This window comes from Callospermophilus lateralis, unplaced genomic scaffold, assembly GCF_048772815.1.
Source record: "Callospermophilus lateralis isolate mCalLat2 unplaced genomic scaffold, mCalLat2.hap1 Scaffold_707, whole genome shotgun sequence".
Taxonomy (NCBI): domain Eukaryota; kingdom Metazoa; phylum Chordata; class Mammalia; order Rodentia; family Sciuridae; genus Callospermophilus; species Callospermophilus lateralis.
The window spans coordinates 324324-329820 of NW_027515179.1; positions in this window are offsets into that span (position 1 = coordinate 324324).

Genomic DNA, 5497 nt, shown 5'->3' on the forward strand with positions numbered 1-5497 from the left:
ACCTAACTTTAAATCTGGCTTCATTCCCCCCTCTAATTTGGGAACTCCTTACTGGTGTAAGCAAGGGGGGCGAAGAAAATCTTTCTGGCCTCTTCAGGCTGAAAAGGGACGGTGTGGGGCAAGCAGTTTGGAATCTCCCTTTAAAAATTGGGTCTATCGAGTGGGTCCATGATAGAAGACTGATTGAGAAGTAATAGACTGGAAGGCCATTTGAGTGATGGGTGGTCTACAAGAGAAACAAGAATTCATTAGTACTGGAACCAGACTGATGCAGCAATAAATCCCATAGCACAGGAATATGCCAATGCGTATGATGGCAAAGACAAAGACTAACAATGTTTTACACCAGGAAGTACCAAGAACCAGGAGCTAAGATGTTGTTTCCATGACAAAGTTGCTGAGGACATGGCTTCTATCTGAGCATGTAAATCTTCAAGGATATTTGTCACATTGCCAGAATTGTCAGGGGTGTAACACAACATTTAACTTTTAGGGTTACAGATGTCCTTTTCCTTAAGATACAGTTTAATATCTTAATGTCATCTGAGCTTGCAAAATCCTTTTACTAGTATGACCTCTGTGTCTAATAGAGAAATATTTAATTCTGTTACTTAGGGCTGGATAACCATACTAGCAAACATTAAGCCTACCTGCATAGGTTAGAAATAAAGGCCTTGAACTAAAAACTACTCTGGCAGTTTCTTCTGATAGATATCAGGCATTCCTGTCTGAGAATCTCTTTTGAAGCTTCTTGTTTACTTATTTATAGAAGTAACATTTAACTATTATTTTATTTAAAATGCCCAGGAATAGCTGTGTTTTGGCTTTGACTGTCTTTGCTAAGTGTTTAAGATGAAGCAAGTCAAACTGACTTTTGTTTCTATCTATTGTTAACAGTCAGCTGAGTTTCCTTGAGAATCTTTGGGAACTTGCAGCAGCTTCTCAGATCTGCTAGTGCCATTTGTGCTAGGATGGGTCCAGGCCTTGCTTGACCATGTGGCTTCCCTCGGAAGCATCAGGGATGTCTCCATTTTCTGATGACCCTCCTCTTCACAGCAAATGCACTGATTGGCTTTCTGTCCTCCACTGGTCTCATTAATCTCCCTGATCGGGAGGTTATGTGGCCTAGAGTTGCAAATCTCTCTGGAAAAGTCCCCTATCCCCTGACTCAGACTGACTCAGAGGGCAAGAGCCAAATTTTTAATTTTAAAACTTAATCTTTTCTTAGTTCAATATTTATTTCCAGATAATCATATGAATAAATAAATCATGTATGCTAATTTTACGATATGCAATGTAAATAAATTGAATCATCTTCCAGAATAATTAAGATAAAATCCCTTTGCATAATAGCAATTTTTACCATCCAAATATCTAAAATAATAGCTTTCTTCATTTTCATACCTCTTAGTTTTTAAGTAAGCTCATGTGTTTTAAAATAATACTTAACCTTACTGATTGAATATAAGTCAATGAAAAGTAGAATCTTTTAATTGGGCAACAGTAAGAAAACTTTTGAAATTTAAAGGAAATTAAGCTTTTTAAAGTATTTCTTCAAAATTTCCCAAAATCAATATTACATAAGGTAAAATTTTTATCTTTCTGATTTCCAAAAAATACTAGTTCATCCTTAGTTACATTATACCCTAAAACAAAATCCTGACTCAATCAAATATATTTTTTTATCTTTAAGGGTTCTAAAATGGTAAGATATTTCTTACTGTTCATATAACTGGAAATATAATAATTATGCTTAAACATTTTTACTTTAGATTCTAGATTATAATATCTTGTATTTTCAAAAACTCTCCTAGTAATTGAATTTCTACATTTATCTCAGTTTTTAAATACACATATTAATTAGTAATTCATACTTTAATATGTAGCATGTTATAATGAATTAAATGCTTAAAAATTACAAGACAATGATAGTGAGGGTATTTTAAATGTTCTAAAGATAAGTATCTCCCATTTATATTGCTTTGCTACCTAATTTAAAAAATGGAATTGCAGACTCAATATAGCAGAGTGAATCTGTGCAACCTCATCATGCACAGATTTTTCTAGCTTCATAAATGACATTATGATCTTGGATTTGGATTTCACTTTTCTGTGCGCTAAAGAACTACATCTTGGGTTAACTGAATCTATTTCACAAGACTGTTGGAAAAAAAAATTCAAAGTGGCTTTATAGAAATATACTAGACAAATTTAAGATACAATCTATTAGAACTTAATTTTCTTTATTTCAAAATGTTACATTACTGGAACTCATATGCCAAAATGCCCCAAGACAATTGATACAAATCCACTGAGAATATTACATTCAGAGAACTGTAATTACTGGTTAGTAATTCAATTTTCCTAAGAGGCAAATACTGGATCACTTGCTCTCCCAGAAAAAAAGAAAGGAAAAAAAAAGTTTTAAATGAAACTTGAATATGTAACTTGGACATTTTACAAAGTAGTTCATATTTTTTGGTTGTAATTTCTTCATGGATATGAACTTGATCTTAAGAGATAATATCCCTTATAAGCTCATCACATTTATTTCTTTCCTAAGACATACAAAAACAGAATCACTTAAATATTTAAATTCTTAATTTTTTTTTTACTGTTAGAAATATGTCACTACAAAGAAGCACATATTAAGCTGCATACCCTTATGTACATATTATATCAATATGAAAAAGCATTTATTTTTCTTTTGCAAATTTATTATGTAAAGCCTAAAACAAAACAGCATTAAATATTTTTTTACAATAACTCAGGACCTTTTCTTAAGTGTATTCTTAAGTTCTTAAAAATTTCTTAAATCATTATTTATCTTTAAAGATTTGTGAATATACTTAGCTATAATTAGAGAAGAATTTAATTTTGCTATATAAAGTTTATGGAAATAATATCATCTCATGGGAAGGCTGGAATATTTTAATCTCTGTCTGACATTTGTTGTGTGTTTTCTGCATCTCCAAAGGTAAATATAACTCAATAGTTCTTGTTTTATAAGCTAGCCATAAATTTGTAAAATTGGAGAGACCATTAAGTGTATTTCATACAAAAAAAATAGTTTTAGATCCCTACATATTCTGGACCCTTTATCATGTAGTTTTTGTACTTTGAACTTTTCAGATATTGTCTATTCCATATGATTGTTCAGTCAAGTGTGAAACTTCTTTGAAATTCAAGGTATTACATGATTTCTTCTATATAAAATATTTTCTTTAGAAAATTTTACATACCCTTATCAAGTCTGAAACCAAGGTTGTAATTTTAAAATGGGAATGAATACTTTATGTTGAATTTATTATCCCACAAAAATAATAATGCATAAATATCATGTTTAAACAATCATGGGTAAACCTTCTGTAAAGGCAAATCTTAATGTGTCTACTCATTGGGAGCACACTCTCTCTCTTACAAGAAACAATAGAGCAAATGCAGAGATTTTCCTATACAAATCGAGACATGCCTGATTGAACTGTGAGAAAGTCTCAGGAGATGTCTTCCTAAAATATCATCTGTCAAGAAACTTTATCTTTAAAGACTGGAATTGAAAGATCTCAGGCCCACCCGTGAGACACTCATGTTTACATAGATCTGTGCCTGACAGTTGGCTGGGTGTAAGAGCCAGAATTTAAGATAGGCCCAAAGAGGAGCAGATTCATATTTCTGAAATCTCCTCTCTCCTTGACAGAAAAATATTTAACTGTAACTTGATATTGTCTATAATGTCATTTCCATATACCTTTTGAAAAAGATACCACCAGGAAACAACTAAACATTCTATAATACATTTCTCTGTTTTTTTGCAAGAAGGTAAATTCACCTTCCCATGGCTTTCTCAAGATCATAAATAAAAAGCACTGCATGAGAATACACAAAGAAAGCAAAGTAAACTAAGGACAAGATGAATTTCCTGTCTATTTTCTTCATGGTGGTAATTTCTTAAAATATAATAATGGAATTGTTTAGTTTCATCTTTAAGTATTGAAATTGATGAAAAGAATTTGACAACACATAAAAATATGTAAGCTAGTATGTGACTAGAGATTGCCATGTAAACTAAATGAAATGATTAAATGTAAAAATGAAAATGTAACAGGACTTATATAGTCTTTGTGTTTTAACAAATTACAATTTTCATTTTGGGTATATGTGGATATTATTGTACGTGCACCTTAAAAACACATTAATTTTCTGAGGGCAGACCATTAATTGGGTCCAATTCACTCTTAACATGAATTGTAAACTCTCTATTATTCAATCTTCCCTCAGTCTGATAGCTGTGAACTCCCAGGTTATCATGAGTATGGCTAAGATGCACTGTGCAGTGCTCATTCAACAATTTGCTGCTGTGGTGCTTGAGTTCCTGTGGTTCTTGATGCCTGAGGTAGTTTTTATTCTTTTGCCCAGCTTACATTCCATACTTTCTTTAAAGTTTTAGAGAAGTATTTCAATGCCATCTAGAAACTATCTATTTTCTTAGTAATGGACCCCAACAACACATTGCAGTAATACGTTAAATTTATAAATCCTTCAAAGCTTTTAGTAAGTCTTTCTAAGAAGGACTGGAGATTTGTAAACTCACAGAAATGCAATAATGTATTATTGATTTTTGTTAATGATATGCTCATACTGATTACAAATTTCATAGTGTTATAATTGATTATGACATGTAGTAACAATACAGTTACATAGAAAATGACAAGTAAATCAGTACTATGTATAACTATTTCTAATATACATGGCAAGTTTGAGGCTACATTTATTTGAATTTGCATTTGTCTATCCAATAGATAACCAAATTGTTTTTTCAAGCTTTGTGTGTATGTGTGTATGTGTGATGTGTGATGTGTGTATGTGTGTGTGTGTATATATATATATATATATATATATATATATATATATATATTTAAAAATATTTCTATATACTCTCACACTCTAAATAATATTACATAATATTATTGTGGTAATATTTGCTTACAAATGAATAATTAACAACACATATGATTTATATCAGAATAAATTCTTGAAAATGTTCTGTAAAATATTTTAGCTGGATAATTTAAGTGTATAAGCAAAGCTGAAATTTAAAATTTAAATTCCAGGTAAGATTATGATACAGTAATTTAAAAAAAATACTATGTTAACAAAAAATATAAAATGGCCCAGGAATTTTTAATGATTTGTGTGCAGACCTTTGTAGTTAACCTCAGAAACACAAATCTGAGCTAGATGTTTTTAAATAGCAGATGATTATTAACCAACTTAAAAGTCTAATGGAAATTTGTTCATAATTGTCTATTATTTAAAAGCAGTGCTCTTCATAGTTTGAATCTGGTGCTACCAGAATCATTACACTAGGAAAAATACTAACAAGCATAAGCTTCTTCTAACCTATAGATATTTTCTGACATGTTGCTCACCATCTCTAGCAGTCAGAGAAATGCAAAGCAAAACCACCCTAAGATTGGCAGCCATTAGGAAGTCAAAC